At 39.0% G+C, this 27,954-nt stretch overlaps 1 pseudogene; it reads right to left on the reverse strand.

The window, feature by feature from the left end:
• Window positions 1–1,225: 1,225 nt before the first annotated feature.
• The window catches only part of LOC101965059 (S-phase kinase-associated protein 1 pseudogene), a 39,019-nt pseudogene continuing 12,290 nt past the window's right edge, over window positions 1,226–27,954 (reverse strand).

Genomic DNA, 27,954 nt, shown 5'->3' on the forward strand with positions numbered 1-27,954 from the left:
TAGTTTCTGATTTCCTTTTTGTCTATAACCCCATGAAATGGGTTTACATGCTCTTAAAAGAGAAAACTAAATTTGAATTTGGCACTTAGTCATATTTATACCCTAGAACATAAGGTGTTAGAGTATTCTGCCTAACCCGTTTATGCATAGCCAATTGTGGCATAATCCACAGGTTCTGCAACAGAATCCAAAGGGACTGATTTTAGAGGCTCCAGCTGCAAAGCAGGTCAGCAATTTAGGAGGTCATTTCCTTTTAACAATTCAATCACATGCTTTTTAGAGATACTATCTTCGTACTGGGCTGATCCACAAAAGAAATTAATAGAATCTGTGAGAAATAAAGAAAATTATTTTTTAGATTCTGCCAAAATATAACAGTTGAAAGGAAAGACTTAATTTTCTGGGCTCACCGCCTAATGAATTCTAATTTTCATTGTGCCTCCTTAAAAAGAATATTTACTACATGGCTGCTTCTGCCAGATTTAGCCGAACACTCTAAGAGAAAACAACTAGGAATAGAAAACACATTCTGGCCCTACCCTCCCCAAATTTCTTTGAAAAGGTTAAAATGAAGATGGTTTGGTACTGAATAATAGATATGAAAACAAGTTGTAAAAATGGAGAAATGCCTCAGTGGCTTTAACAAAAAGCAACTTCAGTGTATTTGAAGCTTCCTAATATTTAAACAACAAAGCAAAAGTTCAACTTTTATTAAAATAGACTGTATTATGTTATATGTATGACAAATATATTACAATTAATCTCCTATTATACATAATTTTAATGCACTAATTTTAAAAAGTCTAGTCTTACCTTATTACCTTAATTCGCTAAAGTAGAACATAAGGTTTGTTTTTGGTTTTGGTTTTTTCCCTATTTCAGAAAATGTTTGCAAGTTGTTTTATTTACAATATCAACTTTTAAAAGCTCACCAAAGTAAACTGGACAATAAACTTGGCAAAAATAGCCTTACAAAAGCAGGGAAAGCCCCAAATGACACTTTCTACAGAGAACCCACAGTTCGATTTTATTCAGAGTAAAGAAAAAATAAACTTTTTCTCATACTAGAAGAAATTCAGCCACAGGTTTGGAGTCTGTACTCAAACTACACAGGCAATAAGGACAATATTATGCTAATAAATTGATTTGCTGCTGCATTTGTCTACTGTTTGTCTAACATTAACAATTATAAACAGAGTAGTGCAACTAGTATTTGGAACCATCCTTATAGTGTTATAGTGTCAGGTACCACATTCCACTTCCCTTCACATGACCCGTTCTCTTTGCCTACCTGAGCTTCCTCCTCTTCAGTGAAGTCATGTTTGATATTGAAGGTTTTCCAAATCTCCTCAGGAGTTTTTCCCTTGATCATATTGGCAACAGTCTTGCCCGTAACATCAAGCAAACTTTGATGTCTAAGTAGTTCGCAGCCAGAATAAGTTCACAAAAGTGATCCTTGGTCAACTTTCAGGAATTCTTGGTCCCAAATGGGGATATCTTCTGTTCACTTTTCTTTGTTCTCATCATCCTCAAGAGGAGGAGGGTCATCCTTCTGGTGTGTGCACTACTGAATGACCTTTTTTTAATATTGCTGCATTAACATTTGGTAGAACAACTGGGTCATCATCTTCTTCACCATCCATTCCCAGATCTTCCAACATGGTCTTGATTGTCACAGATTGTTTGGCATTTTCTACATCAACTTCAAATATCTCCCCATTAGAACTTTGTAACTTCATTGATGGCAAATTGTGGCATGATCCACAGGTCTGCAACAGAATATACAGGAATTCATTTTAGATTCTACAGCTGCAAAGCAGGTCAGTAATTTAGTACTTCTAACAATTCAGTCATGGTGTTGGTCTCAAGAAGATGGCGGACCAGAGCCTGAAGGGAGCCTGGCAGTATCCACACAAGGAAAGAAAAAGGCACAGGACAAGGCGACTCCGAACTTAAGAATTTTTAAAGAACAAAATTTCGTATTTAAAAGTTAATGTACACAAATGCAATGTTATTATATAATGTTTGGAAAACAGAGTCTTATAAGAAAATAAATTACTATAACATCTCAAAATTTTTTGAGACAATCCCCCCAAACTACGCCATATATCCTTAAAAGTTAACCTTAAAGTTTTCCTTTTTTTCTTTTATATTTCATTTCTTTATTTGTTGTTTTTAGATATACATGACAGTAGGGTGTATTTTGACATTTTATACATACATGGGGTACAATCCATTACAATTCTGATCCACTCTTGTGATTGAACACAATGTGGAGTTACAATAGTCATGTATTCATATATGAGCATAGGAAAGTTATGTCTGATTCATTCTTCTGTCTTTCCTGTTTCCATCCACCCTTTCTTCCCTTCATTTCATTTATCTAATCCAATGAACTTCTATACTTCCAGTCCCTACCCTCCCTTGTTGTGGGTTATCATCCACATATCAGAACATTTGACCTTTGGTTTTTGGGGACTGGCTTATTTCACTTAGCATGATATTCTCTAGTTCCATTCATTTTTTAGAAAATGCCATAACTTTATTCTTCTTTATTGCTGAGTAATATTCCATTGTGTAGATATACCACATTTTCTTTATCGAATGTGAATGAGCTTTATCTGAGTGTGAATTGACCTGCTATAAACATTGATGTGACTGTGTCAGTATAGTATGCTGATTTCAGGTCTTTCAGGTATAAACCAAGGAGTGGGATAACTGGGTCAAATGGTGGTTCCATTCCAAGTTTGCTGAGGAATTTCCATACTGCTTTCCAGAGTGGTTGAACCAAATTGCAGTCTCACCAGCAATATATAAGTGTACCTTTTCCCCCACATCCTCACCAACATTTATTGTTACTTGTATTCTTGATAAATGCCATTCTGACTAAAGTTTTCTTAATCAGCACTTTCTAGGACAGAAACACTCATGTGTCATTGGTATGTTCCATCCACTTTATCAGTTCCAGACAAACCATCTTTAATGAATTTGGAGTGGTTATTTTGCATATAATCCCCAAAGATAAACTTAAAATAACCCTTTTTACTCTAAAATTTTTAAATTTGGATTCAACAGGACTTAGTGCTGCAGAAAGGCATATGTGTCCAAACAATGTGCATAAGCCCAAGGTACTTTGGAAGGATATTCTAACAGGACAATGGAAAGGTCCTGACCCAGTAATTGTCTGGAGTGGGGGGTCTGTTTGTGTGTTTCCACAGGAGAACAGCAGCTGATTTGGATTCCAGAGAGATTAACTAAAACGATTTCTACAGACCAAAAAGAAGATGATTTGGCTCAAATCCATAACAGCTGATATCCAAAACTCCAGTTTGGCTACCCTTACATCTGTGACAGAACCAGGATGCTTTTTTCAATATCTATTTTATTATTGCCCTTTCCCACATCATGAAGTTCTATTTTGTTTTTTGAGCTCATACAGACCTAGGTTAATGTTTTGCTGATCAGTTCTATTTTTTGACTATAGAGTTTTTAAACATTGCAATGGAGATTTCACCTGTAAAAAGTTATAAGGCCTTTACTATTATGTTATGTGTTGTATGTAATATATTATGTGTGCACACTTGTGTTTTGTGTTATATGTTTGAATGTACGTATGTCCATATATCATATATGATGAGCACTCATGAAAAAATGGATCCAAATATTTTTTTTCACGTGATTTAAATGGTTTAATTTAAATTGGGTAAACAGCTGTTGAGGATTGTTTTAATATGTGAACAAAAAAGGAGGTTAACAGATCTGTTTGTTTACTTTGACCTTTCCTTTTCATTATATTTAATAATTCTCTTCAAGATAATGTAAATTGTTAAGAAAATTGTTTGCTTTTAGTGCCTTCTGGAATGTTACATAATTTTTTCTTTAGCCATTATTGCCAGAATTCCTATCTTCATCCCAGTGCCGGTGAAGACAAAGATAAAACCAATCTACAGCTTCTGCAATAGCCATCACTGAACTGCTTGCAGAACTTGCCTGGACTACGTATCACTTGTATGCATTGTGAACTCACCTGTATGCATTGTGAACTATCTGTTGGTGCAGCGACTTGTGGTAGTGTTGGGGTATTTTTGCTGATGGTGTCATCAGTGGTACAATTTTTCCAAAAGGAGCCGTCAATTGGCTTGGTGTATCTTCCTCCCTTCTGCTTGTCATGATCGTTCAGCTAAAATTTGGGGGCCAACAGAGGTGAGGCAAAGAACCTCACCCCCCCCCCCCGCTGGTACAAAGACCTCTCCACAGGTGTGGCTGTATCCTGGACCGGTAGTCAGTGATGGGTAAGATCCAATTACAATGGTACCAACCTAAGACATGAGGTTGACGCCTTGAGGTCAGCTCATCCAATAACGGATAAGGACCATATGTACTATTGGACAACCTAAGGCAGGCACGGTCCCTAAGCCACATGCTTGTTGTTTAAACAGAGAGGGGAAGATGTTGAGAGCCACAGCTGAAGGGGCCCCAGCAAACTTCCAGCTGCCAGAAAACTTCCAGCTGCCAGCTGATGATTGGCTCACAGTGGCCCCAGCAACATCTAGCTGATTGGCTCCTCTGCGGTGATGCTCATTGGGCTGTTTCCCTGCCCTTTCAGACCACAGAGCTGCTCATTGGGGGACTTTTTTGGCTCCACCCACACGACCCAGCCAATCGGCCTCAAGAGCAGGAGGATTGTGGGAGGTGGTGAGGCTTGTGGTTGAGGGAGAGGCTTGGAGGAAGCCAGTGGTGGCAGTTGGGCTCTGAGGGTTTTTCCTGAGGAGCTGTTTTGTTTGGCCTGAATGGTTCTAAAAATAAAGTTCGTTTCTTTTGACAAGTGGCTCCTGAATTGTGCCCAGCCAGACTGCAGCATTTGGTGGCCCGTATGGGGATCAAACCCGAGACCTTGGCATTATCAGCAGCACACACCTGTAATCCCAGTGGCTCAGGAGACTGAGGCAGGAGGATCACCAGTTCAAATTCAGCCTCAGCAAAAGCAAGGTGCTAAGCAACTCAGTGAGACCCTGACTCTAAATAAAATACAAAATAGAGCTGGGGATGTAGCTCAGTGATCAAGTGCCCTGGAGTTCAATCCCCAGTACCCTCAAACAAACAAACAGAAAAAAAATAATGAGTCAAAATAGACCCTTATTCTTGGCCAAAAAAAAAGAAAGAAAAGAAAGAAAGAAAGAAAGAAAGAAAGAAAGAAAGAAAGAAAGAAAGAAAACTATGATCAAACAACTAAGGCATGTTAAAGGCAAGGTACATTATAAACCAATACCTGAATTACAAAAAAAAAAAAAGAAGAAGAAGAAGAAAAGAAAAGAAAAAAAGAATCATTTAAGCTACAGACTCTAGGATGGATGTTTGGGGTTTTGTTTGTTTTGTTTTGTTTGTTTGTTTGTTTGTTTTACTTCTCCAGTGATTCAGCCTTAAGCAGTAGAGCCACAAAGGGATTAAGAATAGAATTTGAGACCATTGTTTTAAACAAAACGTGACAAATTCAGAAGGTCGGGGTCATATGTTTTCTCTCATATGTGGAAGCTAGAGAGAAAAAAGGAAAAGTGGGGTAGGGGGTGGATCTCATGAAACTCAAAGGGAGATCAGTGGAATAAAGGGAAGGGACCAGGGGAAGGGAGGAGAGGAAGGAAATTGGAAATACTGAGGCATGATATTGGCCAAATTATATTGTTATGTTATGTACATGTATGAATATGTAACAACAAATCTCATTATGTACAACGGTAATGCACCAACAAAAAAATATGGGGAAAGAAAGAGTTGATCATTTGCCTCGAACTGTTCTAGGCACAGGGGATACAAAATAGCAATCAACACATCAAAATCCTGGACCTCATGGTGCTAACACTCTAATAGGAAGAGAGAGAGAATGATAAAAATAGAGCAGGAAAGAGGGATAGGGAATAGAAGGGTCAGGTGAGGAATATTCCACTTTACATATGGTGGCCAAAACACTATTATTTTAGCACTATGAAAACAATTGCTGGGCCTCAAGCAATAATAAATGAGGAAAATTCAAATCTGGGCTTTAGGTTGTTTCGAAGCATTCAGCAGCTTTGCATGAGAATGATAAGCATGCCTGTATGTCTGCACATATGATGCAATGCTACATGGTGCACAATCAGAGAAATGAAAAGTTGTGCTGCAATTGTGTACAATGGATCAAAATGCATTCTGCTATCATATACACCTAATTGAAATAAATAAATTCTAAAAAAGAAAAAGAATGATAAGCATGTCAATTATAATCATTCTTTTTTTTAAAGAGAGAGAGAAAGAGAGAGAATTTTAATATTTATTTTTTAGTTTTCAGTGGACACAACATCTTTGTTTGTATGTGGTGCTGAGGATCGAACCCAGGCTGCATGCATGCCAGGTGAACGTGCTATGGCTTGAGCCACATCCCCAGCCCCAATATAATAATTCTTATTAATTCATCAAAGTCTTTTAAACGAGTATTTGGCAAACATTAGTATGCAGTTGATACATACACACACACCCTTCTAATTCTATAACACATCAAGTTAGGGGAATTTTTATGGGAAGCTTTTTTAATGGTCATTAGTTTACTATGAGAAATATATTTTCTCTGCCAGCTCCAGGTTGGAATGGCACATTGTTTTCTTTTTCTTTTTTTTTAATATATTTTTTAGTTGTCAATGGACCTTTATTTTATTTATTTGTGTATGGTGCCGAGAATCGAACCCAATGCCTCACACATGCTAGGCAAGTGCTCTTCCACTGAACTACAACCCCAGCCTGGCACATTCTTTTTCTAATAGAGAAGTAAAGAGATTGCAGATAATATTTAATGCCTATGTTGCCTACCTCTTAATACAATAATTGTCAAAAATGTCTGTAAAGAGTGGGATCTAAAATAAAGCAGCAAAACATGAAATAAAGCATCATTTTATACCTGAATATATGACTATGTTTTGTTTGTGAATCACTGTAAATATGTTTACCACACTGTGGTTTAAATGAGTGATTGGTAAACTGTCACACTTTCTGCCACCACAGGCGGGAAAAACTAGGTCAGGTCAAACCTTATTTATAGTGAGTGACACCACACAATCCGTGTGGTGTTATCTTAACCCTCCAAGACCTCAAAACCCATTTTGGTTCATTCTGTTTCATTGCTCTAATTGCTGTTTGGGGATATGGAATAGCCCAATGTTTTGACCACTTATGTACATAAAATGGACAAAGCAATTTTTTCCCAAATGGGAAATTTCTGTAACTTTGACCACTCTTCAAGTTGAATAATTACATCAATCTTCACTGAAGCATATTTACCTTTACCTTGGTAATAATTTTTCTAGACTTCATCAACATTGAAGTAAGCTTCGCCTCTCAAATCCTTACTAGGAGTAAAGGCATGAGGCAGCTGTCTGTGGGGCCCATCAAAGGGAGGTAGATTACCATGTTCTAAATAGAAACAACTCAGAAAAGAACTATGGTAAAAATTGTTAAGATTATAGGAAAGCTTATCACTTCAGGTAGAGGGTATTCAAAAATGAGAAGTCTATAGTAAAGTCAATTGTTATGGTTGCTTTCAAAGAAAATCATGATGTAAGCAGTGTTCCAGAAAACTCTAGGGAAATTGAGTCTCCCAGCTCCAACCTTGACTGCTCATTGCTAGTGAGCCCATAGCATTGATATTTGCTGTTTGGCTCCCTGTTTTGACCAACACACATACATACAATAGGTATTTCAGTAGGTCCCCACATGTGACATTTAAAATGTTATTATACTTTTAAAAAAGATATCCTTTTGATTATTATTTTCATTTCCATATAGAATCAGAAATCTAAGTTACACCATGGTATATTAAAGTTTCTCTGGAGGCTGGCTTTGTTTTTATATACTCACTAGTACTCTTGGTTTAAAAATCTAAACTGCATATTATCATCCAAGATTGAAAACTACCATAAGGCACTAATAATTTTAAATAAGGGTGTATCTTATATAAAATATTTGAATGTCATTTTAATTACATTGAAGAGGAGGGAAGTGATAATTAATAAATTAATAAACTAATAAATTACACTCAGCCTATGCTACATTCCAAGTAGTAATATGCTAAGAGATTAAAGTGGTGGTACAGAGTTCTGAAGCATAATATTAAGGAAACATTATAAAAAAAGGTAAAGGAATCATTAGCTTGTAGATAATTGGAAAGAATTAGTTATTACTCTCTTTAATTTGCCTTTCAAGAAAAACCAAAAATAACCCAAAGTATATTAAAGTGTTTCCTTTCCCCAACACTTGAAAGTGTGTTTCATGTTCAGTATTTAAAATATTTAATTATATCAATAGCCTAGAAATCAATGAGGTTTCACGTTAAAAGAAGTTCACTAACAAACAAGTAACTCTCTGATGTACTTCAGGTTGAGCAAAGAAATATTTTTTGTTTATTTTTATGTTCCTAAAGATTAAACACATATTTGTCCCATATTAGGCACTATATTTAAGTGGCTAAATGGATGTATAAATGAATGAATAGAAATTAAGAGCAGGCTCAACCTGCTAGATTATCTAGACTTCCACTGAAAACAAGACTCAACTCCATCCAATGATGTGTTTTCTATTTGTTATTTTTGAACTCTCCAAATTTGCAGGAAAATGCTATGTAGTAATAAGTTACTGGGATTAAGAGACAATTGATTTTACCTTTTTTAAAAATACTTTATTTATTTAATTGTTTTTTTATTTTTATGTGGTGCTGAGGATTGAACCCTGTGCCTCTCATGTGCCAGGTGAGTGCTTTACCACTGAGCCACAACTCCAGATCTTGATTTTAACTTTTGTAAAAAAAAAAAAAAAAATTATCACTGAAAAAAGGAAACCATTAGTTGTTTATCATATATTTACAAAATTATTTTTCCTATATGTTAAGCTACCTAGAAAAGATATACTAACTAAAGATTCCAGTAACAGAGAAAAAGCCTGGTTTGGAATACAAAAGAACATGATTTGGGGAAAACCGATTTATACAGCCCAAAACTGGGCCTCCAGAAATCATATAGACTAATCCCTTCATGTTACATTGGAAAACAGGCCCAAAGACATTGAAAAACTTCCTCACAACTAAGGAGATAAAATTGGCACTAGGATTAGCATCTCAGACCCCTGACTAGGATAACCCAGGATACTGCGCATTAGCCCAAACTGCTTCTGAACACATAAGTGCATGATTTGTATAAACTGATCCTGCAAGCTGGAGCAACATTATACACTGTACAGGGCGGAAATATGAGCCAAAGTTTTACTTGGAGGTCAAGTTACCAGTTAGCCATTTCATTTTCAGAATCTAGTTGGCAATGTGCTTCTAGACCAAAACAAGCCTGCAGATGTTGGAATCTGTGTCCCAAGAGTTTGGAGTTTCTCTTCTGTCTCTGTAGTTTTTTCAAGAGAAGCTGGTTGATAACATCCTTTGAAATAGTGCTAGAAAGAAAGCACATAATCATGTTCATTAAATAGTAAATACTGCAGGCAAAATGAGGAATACAGCAAGAAAGGGGGCTGTTACCATTGTAAGAAACAACACTGCCTTGATGCTGTAAAAGTACATGAGAGGACTGATAGCAGCTACAGATAATAACCATGGTGTCTCCACTGCTGGGGTGGGTGTGGGGGTCGACAGAGATCTTCATGTGGGGTGGGTTTTGGAAGGAGATAATAGATCTTCTGCTTTGCTAAGCTTTTATGGAGTCAAAGTACTGACATATGATATTTATTTTAATCCCTACTGCAATTGCATTTCTATTTGTTCAAGGATGAGCAAGTTTAGCACACTCTTTTGTCCAAAGCAACAGTTTATGAGTGAAAAAACAAAGGCTTCATTCCTTGTTGAATGAATTTAAAGATAGAATGTAAATTTTGCTTTTTTGAGGACTTTGTTTAATAGCAGAAAGCTTATAATTTGTGTTCCGATGGAAGGAAAGAAGGAAGGGAGGAAGAAGGAAGGGAGGGAGAGAGGAAGGAATCAAGTGAATGCAAAAGAAAGGAGAGCATTAGAAAAGGAAAGGAAAATGGAAGGGAGGTCAATTAGAAGGGAAGTAGCATTTAATTAGTGTCCCATGGATGTGCATGTTGGTGAGATTCACTGTAGCATATTCATATGTCTACATAGGAAAGTTAGATAGATTCATTCCACTCTTTCCCTATCCCAACATGGGGAAGTAACAGAGGAGGGGAAGGAGAAGTACTGGGAAGTGAATTAGAATGAATTATATTCCATGTTTTTATAATTAGGTCCAAAATATATCCTATTGTCTTGTATAACTAAAAAGAACCAATAAAAAATGAAGGGAAGTGGCATTTATTCTGAACCAACCAAGTCCTTGTGCTTTCTCTTTTATTTATTAGAGAGTGGCCAACAACCTGAGTGAGTCCATCCCAGACACTTAGATGGAGATATGTACAGACAGACCTATAGGACTAGGAAGAATTTTCCCAACAAATCGTGAACCAAAGACCCTGGTTATGAGTTTGCATCAATGTGGATCCACTCACCTTGCTGCCTAAAAAGGATAATATAATCCACATGTAGGAAATTATCCATTTGCCTGGTAAAGCATCATTAAGAATGTGTTAATTTTTTCCAAAGCCAAAATTCTTTCCCAACTTTCCAAATATTGGCAAACATAAATGATTAGGCAAATTGGACTTCTTGTACACGTACGTAAATTGATCAAGCCAGGGGTTGAATTTGATCTATTCTTGCTCAAATGGTAAACACTTTACACATTTTGGAAAGTCCAACACCTGCCAGTTTCTGGCTGATTTCAGACTGTTTTTCAGTGCATTGCATAACTAGTAAAAATTAAGACATTTATCCTAATGTTTCATTTGCCCCAGGGTATTTTGCCTTATCCAAATTAAACTAATGACTTTGAACCAATTTCCTACACCATTACTCATTTTCTTATTATAGAATCTAGTCAGTTGATGGTGATTGGGCAAAATCACAATGCCAAGAACTAGAATGAAGTTCCTCAAAACTTAGGCATTACATAAAGAAATGGTATCCAGAAACAGTGGTGGACAAGATAGTTTTCTGATGAAATCTAGGTAAATTCATCTATTCTCAGCCTATCTTTTTTCCTCCCAAATGATTGGTAACATTCATAGCAGTGTCCTTGAACTGCTAGAGCATCTGCTATAATCCTACCTCTCTCCAATTCAAGAAACTGGACTAGAAAGCAGTGAGAGTAATGTTATCCTAACAGAGGGCCCAGTGTTGGAAATAACAACTTTTAAAATGTACATCAGTTTAAAAATTCAGCACTTTATTATTATTATTCATGATTAATTTCATACAATCAATGGAGATAAATTTTTGAATGGTGTCACCAAAGTGGAGGATTTCTCTAAAAATGTAAACTATGAACATGACAATGAAAATAAAACTGGAATTGTGTGCAGGAAACCTTCATCTATCCATGAACTTATGATTATAAAGATAAACACAAAATACTCTTTTTGAAATACAAACTACAGTGAAAACATTGCAGCCCTGGTTGGGGTAGGTAAATTTAAAAGATATTCTTAAAGTTGTGAAATAAATGATGAGTTTATTTTAAGATGAAAGAATCAGAGGAAAGTATTTGGAGTTGGCTTGTAGCTAACTCCTCAACCATTCTCAAAACTGCCCCAAATGTCTGAAGGTTTGTGAGGGGCTCTGTGAGGGAGAAAAGAATAACTAGGCTGAGAAAATCCTACTTCAAAATCATGCAGGGCCCTCTGTTCTGTCTCCAGATAAACTAAGAAAACTCTTATTATATTTCTCATATATGTGTCTCCCAATAGACAAGATTGATTATATTTCTCATATATGTGTCTCCCAATAGACAAGAATGTACAGATTACTGGATTGATTCTCTAATAAACAAATTTTTGCCTAGCAGGGTATTTTTCTATTCAAATTAACTTTAGTGTACTAATTTGTTAGTTGCTTATGAATAGCTCTGGTCTACGTAAAACTGTTGTGAATTAAAGGTGATTTTTAAGGTGAAGGATGTTATACTACTAGAGATATAAAAAGACAAATGATGGTAGCCTTTCCCATTCCAGATCAGACTTACCAGATTACCTGTTATAAAGTATAATTATCTGGTCTTTGATCTATGATATAAATTAAATTGGCTTTCTGGTATACACACATTTGAGTCTAAGTAAAAACAAACATAATAAAATATGACACAAGTAATTCCTAGATCAAGATATAGTTAATTAAAAGAGGGATTTAGAGATTTCTTTTTAGTTGTCTAAAGAGAGTTTTCTATGAACCTAACATCCTTGGAATTCATAATTGTTTTTCTGTGAGCTACATACTAATTGCAATAACACTGTTGAGTTTATGAAGTTAATGCTCAAAAATTACCTGGTTGAGGCCCGGCGCAGTGGTGCATGCTGTAATTCCCAAAGCTTAGGAGGCTGAGGCAGGAGGATTGAGAGTTCAAAGCCAGCCTCAGCAAAAGCAAGGCACTAAGCAACTCAGTGAGACCCTTTCTCTAAATAAAATATGAAATAGGGCTGGGGATGTGGCTCAGTGGTCCAGCGCCTCTGAGTTCAATCCCCAGAAACCTCCCGTCCCCGAAAATTACCTGGTTAATGGATAGATTAAATGGAAAAGTTACCTAAATCTAAATGCAGTTAAAATTGTAAGAAGCTTTATTCAATTAATGTGTTAGTGATATAAATATTGCTATTGTACTATTAATATTAATAAATACCACTTTAATACGCTGATTACAATCTTTCTAAAATTATAAGGCTTTAAGATCTTTGTACTCACTAATGTGAGTCATGTTCTCTGGCTTCAATTCTAGACAGCATTTGTGGCTTAAACTGAATAAAAATATAAATGGTATAGAGTCAATGAGCCATGCCCTTGAGACATGACGAGGGTGCTGCATACTTTTAGGAGAAGCTTTGAAATTTTCTATGTATGAATCACCACTGGGTTTTCCACACACATAACAGAAAAAAAAACTATAGATAACAAAAAACAAAACAAAACAAAAAATGACTTCTTATTTCCCTAAAAACAATTTAAACAAGAAAAATCTTCAGACATGCAAAATATTATCAAAATAAAGTAGACAATTGTAAATACTCATATTTAAGTTTATAAGCAAGAGTATTATTTGAGACATAAATTTCCCTATGATGAACAGTATCTGAAAATGTTAACTATTGGTTTAATGAATAAAAGCACCAAATTCACTCTTGATGGTGTTACTTAAAAGCTGTATGACTTTAACAGATTATTTAACCTTTCTGACTGTATTTTCCTCATCTGTAAACTATGGATGAAAATATTGGCTATACATATCAATATGAGGAATAGAGATTATAAAAGTAAAGTAGGAGCACCTTACCTGAAAAAACAGCAGATTCTCAATAATCATTATCAGCCTCAGTTTTTACCGTTACTGAAGATCAGTTAAGATTTATTGAACATAAGTTATTCATGAAGCAGAGTACTTAAAATTTTAGAAGACATACAAGATATAGCCAATTTAATCTTTTAGACAAAAGAAAAAAGTAAAAAAAACAAGGGAAAACAAGTTGCCAGAAACCTTTTTACAAAATACTAATTCTTCTACCGCATTCTAAAAGAGGGCAGCAGGAGCTAATAGCAGATTAGGTAAAAGTATAGGAAGCACTTCTAGGAGGCAGTGAATTTTAAAGAGGTTCTGCAGATACATGGTGAGGAATATGGACTGGCAGAGGAGAAGGCAAAAAGAATTTGAGTAGAAAAGCGGCATGTGTGGCTGATATAGAGAAAAGCAGATGACTTTTTCAATTAATATGTCATGTTCTTTCTGTTTTGAGACATTCACAGGGCTCTTTGACCTTGTCCACACTGGTCTTTAACTTTGCATACATCCTGGATTGGGGTTGTACAATAAAGTCTAACCTGAAATGGGGTTGGAGATCTGAAATATGTGTTTAGCTACAGGTTCTCCTGGGATGCTTGGATACAGAAACCTACATGTGTTGGCAGGTTATCTGCTAATGAAAGACAAAGGAAGAAAAAGGAGAAAAAGAAATCAGGATTTGGAGTGTGGTTTAGGACCACATGTAAAGGCTAGCTTACCCAGAGACTGATCAACTGGATACTATCCAGGAACACTTGAGGGGGTTTACAGAGGCCATGTTATCTTTAAAATGTTACAGTAACCTAGGCAGCACTCCTAGAGCACTAAAAATTCCTTTCACATTCGATGACATTTCTAGGTGGCCAACAGCAACTCTGGTGAAATTCTACCAAAGCCAGAGACTAGCTCAGGGTCACTGCCAGATGCCTGCATCTTTTCTCCTCTGTTTCTTTTCTCCTGTGTAACTCTCAACTATCTATACTAACTCCTGACCCTCCAGTTTCTTCTTTCATGATTTCTGTTTCTATAGGCTTCTACTGCTTCAGTGTCTGCTTATTGTCTTCTTAATTGTAATTTTTTTTCTGTCTCCCCCTCTCTTTTCATGTCTGGGGTGGGTAAGTGGAGGGGGGTGTATTTTGAGATGATCTGCTTAACTCATCTAGATATTCTCCAATATAGAATTGCTTCTGCATAGTTTCTGGCAAGCTTATAGATGACTATATTTTGTTCAATGATTTCAATTAAATTAGGTGGCCAGAATGATGTTATGGTAGCCAATATAAAGTATGGTAACCAATGTGTGAAAGGGGGCTGTGGGCATGGTATGCAATGAATCAGCCATCACATCTCCTAAAATACTACAGCTGCTTCACAATCCTTGCTACTATTGGTTGATTTCCTATTAAAAGATAAAAGGTAATGCAGGATGGTAAGAGGAGCAGCAGTAGTCAAAGTTAACAACTTCCAAAGAATATTCCTTAAATTAATCACTTTTATACTAAGAAAATTTCCTGTTGACTTGTCTTCATACAATTGTGCTACATTATACACACTAATACAGAGTTAGATAAGATGAATGATAATAACAACAGCTGTTTCTTATTTGGTAACTTGGTTAAATAATGTCATTTAATTACACTTAACCAGGTTTTATTATTATCATTTCTTTCTCACAGATAAAGAAACATACACAGTCAATAAATGGTAGATGCAAGACTTAAATCTCTTTGGGGCACCAAAGCCCACAGGCTTACCACTGCCTTATAGTGTTTCTAGATTTAAATAACAAATATTCTGGGGACTCTGAGCCCAGTGGTATATACCTGTAATCCCAGAGACTTAGGCTGAGGCAGGAAGGTCACAAGTTCAAAGCCAGTCTTAGCAACTTAGCAAGGTCTTAAGCAACTTAGTGAAACCCTGTTTCAAAATTTAAAAGAATAAAACTAAAAGAGTTTTGGATGTGGTTCAGTGGTTAAGCACCCCTGGGTTTAATCCCCGGTACAAAAAAAAAAAATTGTGAATTAGAGAGGCATATCCCACAGAAAGAACCTGAGACTGGAAGTCAAAGGAGAAAGAACATCAACAGGTAAACACTAAGACAAAAAGATCCAAAAGACCCTCATTAACATCTGGTCAGCTCCGTCCATCCCAGCTTGGACAAAAATCAGCCAAATCACTTTCTGTGAGCTGTTAATGTATACAGGTAACTCAAGAACAAGTTTTCTTTGAGTTGGAGAGTCCCAGGCCAGTGTAAGGGAAGAGCAGAGCTTCCCCCCAACCCTCCTAGATTTTTGAGAGGATCCCAGTAAACTTAAACTGACACAAGACAGTTTAACAACAGAAAAAGAGAAGTTTATTAATGGGCATACTGTATACATGAAAACACTGAGTGATGAGTAACTTAAAGTGGTGGTTAGAATTTGGGGTTGGTAGCATCTTAATAAAAGAGCAATTGTTGTAGGGACAGAGGAGGCAAGGCACTGAAGATAGCAGGAAATAGTTTTATTTGGCTGCAGCCAGGTTCAGAGGGTACAGATTTTGCTGTAATCAATTAATCCCCTGAACCCCGAGTACAGGTAGTTTCAGAACTTTATACCCAGCATGTAAGGACATGTAAGAGGAGGGTCTCAGAAGTTCACAGTCTGCAGAAATTCACATAAAAGCACTTTTTCTTTCACTGTTCTGGGCAAGTTAACCTTTCAAGGACAACACCTGAGAAGGGGAGAGTGTATTCTCCCCTTTCTTTCCTCCCCCTGCCAGCTGTTACCATGGAGCCCAATTGGTAACTTCTCTTATCTTAGAAATGTAGACATTTCTGTGAAGCTCCAGCTCAAGGCCAGAGGCCAGAGGATTTGTCATTTTTTTAATCACATTTTGCATTTGCAAACACAATTCTACAAACTACTATACTGAATACATGTTTATGGAAAAATAGTAAAGGGGCATCTAGCACCTGGAGTGCCGATTTCTTCCAGGCCAGTGGCCAAGTAAAATAGAGCAACAGGAAAATAGGAAGTTTACCTAAACTGAACTCTTTTGGAGAGACTCTTTTGCTGATAGTCCTAAAATCAATTATGATGAAGATTTCTGGAGAAGCTTAGTTAAGATTTTCTGTGGAAGATGGGGTGCCAGTATACAATAAGTTTGTAGAGAACAGACAAGAGAAAGAAAAAACTTAAGTGTTATTATATAGGTCACTCTGGTGCATTCTCTGGTCTGATAAAAGCCTAGAGCTGTCTCCAGTGATTAGAGAGGGGAGAGAGGGACACCTTGACAAACCTATGCCCTGCCTTTAGGCAAACGAGAGGAGGCCAATTCTCAATTGTCACTGGTTCAAAGTAGTCTTTATGCCAAAGTGGCCTACTTGGAGGGGTGCAGATATTGTCTTATAGAATGACCAAATTTGTCCAGATCCAAATTAACATCCCAAAGTGGATACTGATTTGTCTTTGACATGTGTTATTTCCACACAGTATTCCTCATCTGATTTTGGTAAGCCTGTCCTAATTGCTGGGGTAGAATTCCTCAAATCTCAAGCAGAAAAAAAAAATTCCAAGTGAAAATAAAGAGATAACCAACAGTAAGCCAACTAGTAGAAAACAAAAGATTTTAAAACAAGCAAAATAAATAAAGGTTCATCATAAAGATCCCATTACAAGATCTAGAATCTCAATATTGAGTCAAACATTTCACTGTTTCTGTTTTGAAGAAATTGTATTACATTGGGGAAACAGTTTAAAATAATATTTTCCTTTAGGTTCCTGGAAGCCACAGGGGTTCTACCAACTGAAATTGGCACCACTGTGCTGTGGGATGAAATGTCCTCCACTTTTATGGCTTTTCCCCTTTTACATCTACCACAGCATATAATTTACCTTGTAGACGTTGAGCAATGCATTGGGTCTATATTTGTTTGGTAGGAAAGATATGGAATTTCTGTAATTGTTAAATTGCTGAAGAATTTCCCTGAACTCAAATCCAGAAGAAATTATACGCTTAATGGAAATAGCTCTATAAGCTACATTAAACCTCTTCTCCCTATATTCATCCCCCATCCCAGCACTGAGAAGCTACATTTTTTTTTACTTTTTCTTTTATTTAAATTCATATGGTCAGAATCCAATATATCCACTAATCTGATCTGACCTCATTTTAGTCCTGCTTTTCTGCCATAAATAAACCATTCCTGACCTGAGTCTTCACCATTTGACCCAGTTCCTATTAGTGGTCAACCTGTTTTCACTGGACAAAGCCACAGGCATCCAGCCAGCCCCACGTAGGAAAGTCACCTAGTTGAAAAGTCAAGCTCTCAACCATTAATCAGGAGACAAACCTGGGGGTGGCAAGTCATTTCCAGGAGACTGAATGTGGGGGTGGCAAATTGATAGAACATTGCTCATTGTAAGTCTGAAAAGCTGAAAAACAACTGCAATCTTACCTGTCTCAGGGTTAGCCTCTCCCATTATGGTAGCTAAAAAAAAAGACTAATGAGCAAAATATTATGACTCACATCCTGGCATCCATATGCATCAACATTAAACAACACCTCAAAGTTAAAAAAAAAAATCGAGACAACATGAAGGTATATTTTTAATTTGCCTTGGAAAGTTGGGATTATTCTTTCTTTCAGTTTACAAATGACTTGTGTGGAAGCATTGATGTTAGCAAAGCATAGATATGCCAAACCAGGCCTTGTGCCTTGGTCAGTTCTTTTGTTGTACCCTTTCCTAAATACATACTAGGGATGGGCAGGCACACCACCCTTTCATTCTGTCTTCTCCCACTTGCACCATCTCTCTGCCTTTTGTACCTTCCATCAAGTTTTATGGCCTGTGTGCTCCATATTGTGTCACATGTGCCCTTTTCAAAGCAAAGAGGTGCTACTCCTTACATTTTTGCTACTGCCCATAATTCTTTTTTTTTTCCCCCTGTCAGAGATTGAACCCAAAGAAGCTCAAGCACTGAATCACATCCCCAGCCCTTTTTAGTTTTTATTTTGAGACAGAGTCTTACTAAGTTGCTGAAGCTGCCTTTGAACTTGTGATCCTCCTGCCTCAGGCTCCTGAGTCTCTGGGATTACAGGCATACACCACCACACCAGGTTCCATAATTCTTTGCATATATATTAGGTCAAACCATATGAAATTGCTGTTTTTAAATCAAACATTAGCATCTTCTCTATACTAGTACATATGTTTGCATATGTGTATATGAGTGAGGACAAGTATGTCAATTATCCAGTTTATGTTGATTTGAGTTTCTGTGTGAATAAACAAAGGTAGAAGGTTTAGAGGGGAAAGAATTAGCTTTGGCTTTTTTATCTTTGTATTGTGTTGTTTTATTAGTCACAAGTAGATGCATACTAAGATTTTGAAGTGAAAAATGTCAAATAAAATATTTAAAATATTTTTTAAATTGCTGTTTTTATATGTCAAAAATGATCGATATTGGCAATTTCAAATAGCTCAACCTAACACTTGTGTGTATGTGTGTGTGTGTGTGTGTGTGTGTGTGTGTGTGTGTATATATATATATATATATATATATATATAGTGTGTGTGTGTGTGTCTGTGTGTAAGAGTGTGCATGTATGTATCTCAGGCAGAAGCACTTTAAACAGTTTACTTCCATTAATGTTCACAATGTCTTATAATTAGATTTTTTAAATTACGCTCATAAAAATTAGAGTAAAGAAAATATTCAGTTCAGCATTTACAGGATTCAAATTTCTTTCCTTTCCCTATGCCACATCCTCTTTCTAGTCTCCCCATGATGGAGACGATTTGCCTGGATCATCTTGACTCCAGAGTTGCCTTGGGAAGAGAGCAGATAAGGGATCTCAAGCTTGCAGACATTCCTTCTGTCATCCTGTCCCAGGATGTGGCACTGAACAAAGGACCAAGTCAGCATGTGTTTTGTCTGCACATTCCAATAGCAAGCACTGGTCGAGGCAACTTAGGATGTTCTAACAACTGTGACACTTATTTCCACAGTAAACCTTGAATAAATTCTTTTTTACTATTCTGAATTATCCTCCCCTCCCCCTCTTCCTTTCCGTTTTCCCCTCCCTCCAGGTTTGGGCAAAATCTTGCATTTATTTTAGAGGAAATTTAATTTTCCCAGAAATCTGGGTCAGGGAGTGATGTGATTATTATATAGTTGAGCAAAGGTGTCCAAACACTGTGAAATCTAGTTCTCTCCTCTTCCAAATTATAGACCGTGAGAAGTGGTTTGCTGGCTTTCCGGTTCCTACTCTGGAGGTTTTGGGAAGTGAGACCACAGCAGTCTAGGTTTACATTGTTGGGATTTTTTTTTTTTTCAGTAAAGACTTATGCAAATCTTTCCTTTCCTGTCGGTCTTTGACTGGCTTGTATTCAGCTAACATCCTTGGCTGAGCTGGAGTGATTTAAAAATTAATATGACTTTGCACTAGGTCATGAGAACGAAACTCTTCACAGCTCATGTTTTTAGTGCTCAGGGGTAGCAAGAAAGCTGGCTTTGGAAATGGAATCACAGCATCTTCCAGATTTTGTGAAGAGGACCAGGATTTAAAGAAGTCAATAGTACAGAAAGCAAAGCAGAGGACATCTGGAATATATCTCTGTCCCAATGATCTAATTCATTAACTAAAGAGGAAGCAATAGGGAGAGCCATTCTCTGAGGAAAACTCTCCAACTGGAAGGGTCCCAAAGGATTGCCCTTTTCCCAAACTGAGGTTTTGAAGGAGTGGTAGTTTGTTCAAGTGTTCTTAGGGGGTTGCTAGATTCCTGTGAGAATTGTTTAATTTTGTTTTCATTTTAATGACAATCAACATAAGCATATCCTGAATTATTTAGATGACCATCTCGATGCTAGGAACTATGGCATGATTTCAGGGTCCATTTTTCAGCTGTGTTTAAAGCTTACTGAGAATTACTAAAACAAGAACAGGAGAACTGAATATACTGATTAAAAGAAAACTAAGTAATGTCATAAGCATTGTATGAAGGAAAGTCCTGTGGAAGAGAAATGGGAGGATTACCCTACACTCACACATTAATGATAGATAGGAACTTATTCATGCTGTAAGCCATGATCTACTTGTAGCAAAATTGCACTGCTTGTTATATTAACTTAATGTCATTCATTTTCAAAGTTGCGTTTAGAATTTTGAAGATATGTACCTTGTAAGTGTGTTTCCTTGATACTAGGATCATGGGATGTATAATGAATACTAATTCATACATGTGTAAGTAAAGGTATTTGTTTTCTAGGGCAGGCATCCATAGCAAAGTGCCATAAACTAGGTCACTTAAAGAACAGAAATTTATTATACCATAATTCCAATGACTAAGGTCCAAGATCAAGACCAAGAACCCTTGGTCTCTCTTCTAGTTTCTGGTAGTTCCCAGGTTGTGGCAACATAACCCTAATCTTCACATGACACTCTCCCTGGGCTTGTGTCTGTGTCCAAATTTCCCTTTTAGTAGGATATCAATCATACTGGATTAGAGACACCTTCATTAGTTTGAGCTCCTCTTAACTAAACTCATCTGCAACAACCATATTAAATGAGATCACATTCTGAGTTCTGGGGGTCAGCACTTCAGCATATGAATTTGGGGAAGACATAATTCAATCCACATAGGAATGTCCATAATAAGAGTAATTTGTCATCATTAAAGTCTAAGAGACTCTCTTTTCCTTTAAAAGTCATATACATAAAGCTCAATTTTAAGTACCTATTTTCAAAATTATATCAGTCTGCTAAGAATAAGAAATTAAAACTTCTAATTCTCCTATAAGAAAACTTTTGAAGAATTCTGATGTATCAAACCCTAGAGAAACGGGGAGGAGAATGCAGTTGAATATTAACCAGCCCCCTTGAAATGGATGACTCTCTCAGCCTAGAGATAGAAAAGGAAATTCTGTGGGAAAGAAAAATAGTCATGATGGTATCAGAATGTAAAAAATGCAGACTTTTCTTTAAAAGCAAATAGGGGGATAATATGTACAATGAACAGGACAGAAAAGGGAATAAGGTTTATTTTATAGAGCACATACCAAACTACAACAGAAACATAAGATCTAAAAAAATAAGTACAAAAAGAAACATTTTTTTTTGATGAGGAAATGTGTCTTAGCAGGAAATAATGAAAGAATTGTTAAATGGAGTGTTTTTCGCAAACATAATGCTGTTGGTACATAGTAAAACTAGAACACTCATGCTTTGCTGCCACCAGGGTAAATTGCTAATTCCCTCCTGAAAGCACTATTGAAAAAGTTTGAATGTGGTTTCTCAAAGTTAAGAAATATACAGACGGAGAAGAACATGGCTGCCAGCGAAGAGGCAGCACATACAATGCCTCCGTGGTAAGGGGATCAGAGAGACTCATTAATACACCCACATGCGTCCTGCTGGGAAACTTCAAGCAAATTTCCTCTGAAAGGAGACCTTCCTGGAACTAGTAAGTTTAATAGGAGGTGTTAGATTGTCACAAAATACTGAATCTCGGCAACCCAGAGCAGGGGCACAGTGCCGCCGGGGGCCGCCGAATGGCCGCTGCCTACACATTGCAGTGAGCATAGGAGCGGACACTAACCGCCTGGACCCCTGCGAGCGGGCTCTGTGAACCCAAGCCGACCGCCGCCCACGAGCGGCAGCGAGTTTAGGAGCAGGCGCAACCTGCCCGGGTCCCACGAGCTGGCTCTCTGAATCGCAGCTGGCGCAGGCCACACGCTGCATTGTTTTTGGGAACCATTGCTTCCTGCCTGGATCCCCGCGGGCGGGCCCTGTGAACCCAAGCCGACCGCCGCCCACAAGCGGCAGCGAGTTTAGGATCAGGAGCGACCCGCCCGGGTCCTGCGAGCTGGCTCTCTGAATCGCAGCTGGCGCAGGCCACACGCTGCACTGTTTTTGGGAACCATTGCTTCCTGCCTGGATCCCCGCGGGCGGGCCCTGTGAACCCAAGCCGACCGCCGCCCACAAGCGGCAGCGAGTTTAGGATCAGGAGCGACCCGCCCGGGTCCTGCGAGCTGGCTCTCTGAATCGCAGCTGGCGCAGGCCACACGCTGCACTGTTTTGGGGAACCATTGCTTCCTGCCTGGATCCCCGCGGGCGGGCCCTGTGATCCCAAGCCGACCGCCGCCCACGAGCGGCAGCGAGTTTAGGAGCAGGCGCAACCTGCCCGGGTCCCACGAGCTGGCTCTCTGAATCGCAGCTGGCGCAGGCCACACGCTGCATTGTTTTTGGGAACCATTGCTTCCTGCCTGGATCCCCGCGGGCGGGCCCTGTGAACCCAAGCCGACCGCCGCCCACAAGCGGCAGCGAGTTTAGGATCAGGAGCGACCCGCCCGGGTCCTGCGAGCTGGCTCTCTGAATCGCAGCTGGCGCAGGCCACACGCTGCACTGTTTTTGGGAACCATTGCTTCCTGCCTGGATCCCCGCGGGCGGGCCCTGTGATCCCAAGCCGACCGCCGCCCACAAGCGGCAGCGAGTTTAGGATCAGGAGCGACCTACCCGGGTCCCGCGAGCTGGCTCTCTGAATTGCAGCTGGCGCAGGCCACACGCTGCACTGTTTTTGGGAACCATTGCTGCCTGCCTGGATCCACGGACGGGCCCTGTGATCCCAAGCCGACCGCCACCCACAAGCGGCAGCGAGTTTAGGATCAGGAGCAACCTGCCCGGGTCCCGCGAGCTGGCTCTCTGAATCGCAGCTGGCGCAGGCCACACGCTGCACTGTTTTTGGGAACCATTGCTGCCTGCCTGGATCCACGGGCGGGCCCTGTGATCCCAAGCCGACCGCCACCCACAAGCGGCAGCGAGTTTAGGATCAGGAGCAACCTGCCCAGGTCCCGCGAGCTGGCTCTCTGAATCGCAGCTGGCGCAGGCCACACGCTGCACTGTTTTGGGGAACCATTGCTGCCTGCCTGGATCCCCACGGGCAGGCCCTGTGAACCCAAGCCGACCGCCGCCCACAAGCGGCAGCGAGTTTAGGATCAGGAGCGACCTACCCGGGTCCCGCGAGCTGGCTCTCTGAATCGCAGCTGGCGCAGGCCACACGCTGCACTGTTTTTGGGAACCATTGCTTCCTGCCTGGATCCCCGCGGGCGGGCCCTGTGATCCCAAGCCGACCGCCACCCACAAGCGGCAGCGAGTTTAGGATCAGGAGCAACCTGCCCAGGTCCCGCGAGCTGGCTCTCTGAATCGCAGCTGGCGCAGGCCACACACTGCACTGTTTTTGGGAACCATTGCTGCCTGCCTGGATTCCCGCGGGCAGGCCCTGTGAACCCAAGCCGACCGCCACCCACAAGCGGCAGCGAGTTTAGGAGCAGGAGCGACCTGCCCGGGCCCTGCGAGCTGGCTCTCTGAATCGCAGCTGGCGCAGGCCACACGCTGCATTGTTCTTGGGAACCATTGCTGCCCGCTTGGACCCCCGCGGGCGGGCCCTGGGAACCCAAGCCGACCACCGCCCACACGTGGCATCGAGTTTAGGAGCAGGAGCGGCCTGCCTGGGTCCCCGCAGCCCGGCTTTGTGAACCGCCCACAACGTAACATCGAACTTGGGAGCAGTTACTGGCTGTCTGCCTGTCCCCCCTCCCTCCCCCGGGCTGGCTTGGTGAACCTCAACCAGCCGCTGCTCACAGGGCGCAGTGAACTTGGGAGCTGGCGCTGCCTGCTTGGCTGCTTGGGCTCCCCGCAGACCAGCTCTGTGAACCGCCGCTGGCTACCGCCAAGCGGCCGCTGCCTACACCCTTGCAGTGAGTGGGGGAGCAAACACTGCCTGCCCGGCCCCGAGGGCCCGACTCTGTGAACCTCCTCTGGCGGTTTGGAACTGCAGACGACCACCCTCTACCTGCCAACCCAGTGCTGCAAACGACCCCTGACCAGCTCTGCAAAAGGCCCCGCCCACACAGCGAACAGCAGGAAGGGAGACCCGCCCAATCCTGGAGGAAGTACCGCTGCACAGTGATTGACTCCCGCCTACTGAGAGGAGAAACTTGGCCTGGTGGGCATAGCTCCACCCACTGGAAGAGCAGTTAATCGAACTCTAGGACTGCATTTATAAATTTTTTTTTTTACTGTCTTTTTAAATGTTTTTTAATCCATCTTATTTTATTTTATTCTATTTTTTAAATCTCATTTTCCATTTCTACTATTATTATTTCTCTTTAAATCCCTTTTAATCTTCTATTCTTTTCTATCCTTCTTTTCTCCTGTCTTTACATCTCTTTTTAATTTTCTTATTCCCCCTTCCTTGAATTCTACCTGCTTACTCTTATTCTCTTTAGTGACTTCTACCCATCCCTTCTAATACCTTTCCTCCCAAGCTTCAAATATATTTATAGGAGTAAACAGTAACTCAGCAGTCAAACAGAAAAAGAAACAATATGAACAGCATGAAAAAGCAAGGAAGAAAAGGAGTGCAAACAATGCAGGGCAGCCTAAATATTCAGGAGGATATAGAACCACCAGAAAAATGGTCATATAAAGAACTCATGGAACACCTGAGACAGATGGAACGGAACCTTAAAGAGGATACAAGACAGCAAATTCAAGCAGCGAAAGAACACATTGAGAATGTATTACACAAACAGATAAAGGAAGAAGTTAAGCATCTTTATCAGGAGATAGAGACTATAAAAAAGAATCAAACCATAATCTTAGAAATGAAAGAAACCATAAACCAAATTAAAAACTCAAATGAGAGTATCATTAATAGAGTGGAGCAAGTAGAAGCTAGAACATCAGATAATGAAGACAAAATATATCATCTGGAAAAGAGGCTAGCCATCTCAGATAGGCTGGTTAAAAATCATGAGAGAAGCATACAAGAGATATGTGATAATATAAAAAAACCAAATTTAAGAGTCATTGGGATAGAGGAAGGGATAGAGATTCAAACAAGGGGAATGAGTAATCTACTAGATGAAATAATCACAGAAAACTTTCCAGAATTAAAAAAGGAAACAGATATTCAAATTGTAGATGCATACAGGACACCGAACATACAAAATCACAGTAGACCAACGCCAAGACACATTGTTATGAAGATATCCAATATACAGAACAAAGAGAAAATATTAAAAGCTACAAGAGAAAAGAGAAAGATTACATTCAGGGGTAAACCAATAAGGTTAACAACGGACTTCTCAACTCAGACGCTGAAAGCGAGAAGATCCTGGAATAACGTATTTCAAACACTGAAAGACAATGGATGCCAACCAAGAATTCTGTACCCAGCAAAATTAAGCTTCAGATACGACAATGAAATAAAAATCTTTCACGATAAACAAAAACTAAAAGAATTTGCAGCCAGAAAACCAGCGTTGCAAAGCATCTTGAGCAAAACACTTCACGAGGAAGAAACGGAAAACAATAACCAAAGCCAACAGTGGGAAGTACCTCAGTAAAGACAGACGGAGGGGGGAAAACTAATCATGGTGAAACAAACGCAATTAAAAAAAAAAAAACGAGATAAATAATCAAATATGGCTGGAAGTACAAACCATATATCAATAGTAACTCTAAACATTAATGGTTTAAACACTCCAATAAAGCGACATAGGCTGGTAACATGGATCAAAAAAACAAATCCAACAATATGCTGTCTCCAGGAGACTCACCTGACTGGAAAAGACATACACAGGCTAAAGGTGAAAGGTTGGGAAAAAATATACCACGCACACGCTCCTCGCAAGCAAGCAGGGGTGGCCATCCTCATATCGAATAAAATCGACTTCAAGACTAAGTTAATCCAAAGGGATAAGGAAGGACATTATATACTGTTAAAAGGAACCATTAAACAACAAGACATAACAATTATCAATATTTATGCACCAAATAATGGCGCTTCGAAGTTTATAAAACAAATTCTCCTCAAGTTCAAGAATCAAATAGACCACAACACAATAATTATGGGTGACTTCAACACACCTCTCTCACCATTGGACAGATCCTCCAAGCAAAAGTTGAATAAAGAAACTATAGACCTCAATACCACAATCAATAACCTAGACTTAACTGACATATATAGAATATACCAACCATCATCGAATGGATATACTTTTTTCTCAGCAGCACATGGATCCTTCTCAAAAATAGACCATATATTATGCCATAGGGCAACCCTCAATAAATATAAAGGGGTAGAGATTATACCATGCATTCTATCTGATCATAATGGATTGAAACTCGAAATTAATGATAAAAGAAGGAAGGGAAAATCCAATATCACATGGAAAATGAACAATATGTTACTGAATGATCAAAGGGTTACAGAAGACATAAAGGAGGAAATCAAAAAATTCTTAGAGATAAATGAAAATGCAGACACAACCTATCGGAATCTATGGGACACAATGAAAGCAGTTTTAAGAGGGAAATTCATCGCCTGGAGGTCATTCCTCAAAAAAAGGAAAAACCAACAAATAAATGAGCTCACACTTCATCTCAAAGCCCTAGAAAAGGAAGAGCAAAACAATAGCAAATGCAGCAGAAAGCAAGAAATAATTAAAATCAGAGCGGAAATCAATGAAATTGAAACAAAAGAAACTATCGAAAAAATTAACAAAACTAAAAGTTGGTTCTTTGAAAAAATAAACAAGATAGACAAACCTTTAGCCATGCTAACGAAGAGAAGAAGAGAGAGAACTCAAATTACTAACATAAGGGATGAAAAAGGCAATATCACAACAGACGCCACAGAAATACAGAAGACAATTAGAAACTATTTTGAAAACCTATATTCCAATAAAATAGAAGATAGTGAAGACATCGATAAATTTCTTAGGACATATGATTTGCCCAGACTGAGTCAGGAGGACACACACGATTTGAACAGACCAATATCAATGGATGAAATTGAAGAAGTAATCAAAAGACTACCAACCAAGAAAAGCCCAGGACCGGATGGGTATACAACGGAGTTTTACAAAACCTTTAAAGAAGAATTAATACCAATACTTTTCAAGTTATTCCAGGAAATAGAAAAAGAGGGAGTCCTTCCAAATTCATTCTATGAGGCCAACATCACATTGATTCCGAAACCAGACAAAGACACAGCAAAGAAAGAAAACTACAGACCAATATCTCTGATGAACCTAGATGCAAAAATCCTCAATAAAATTCTGGCGAATCGGATACAAAGACACATCAAAAAAATTGTGCACCATGATCAAGTAGGATTCATCCCTGGGATGCAGGGATGGTTCAATATACGGAAATCAATAAATGTAATTCACCATATCAATAGACTTAAAGATAAGAACCATATGATCATCTCGATAGATGCAGAAAAAGCATTCGACAAAGTACAGCATCCCTTTATGTTCAAAACATTAGAAAAACTAGGGATAACAGGAACTTACCTTGATATTGTAAAAGCTATTTACGCTAAGCCCCAGGCTTGCATCATTCTGAATGGAGAAAAATTGAAGGCATTCCCCTTAAAATCAGGAACAAGACAGGGATGCCCTCTATCACCACTTCTATTCAATATAGTTCTCGAAACACTGGCCAGAGCAATTAGACAAACGAAAGAAATTAAAGGCATAAAAATTGGAAAGGAAGAAC

Source organism: Ictidomys tridecemlineatus, chromosome 4 (genome assembly GCF_052094955.1).
Source record: "Ictidomys tridecemlineatus isolate mIctTri1 chromosome 4, mIctTri1.hap1, whole genome shotgun sequence".
NCBI lineage: Eukaryota > Metazoa > Chordata > Mammalia > Rodentia > Sciuridae > Ictidomys > Ictidomys tridecemlineatus.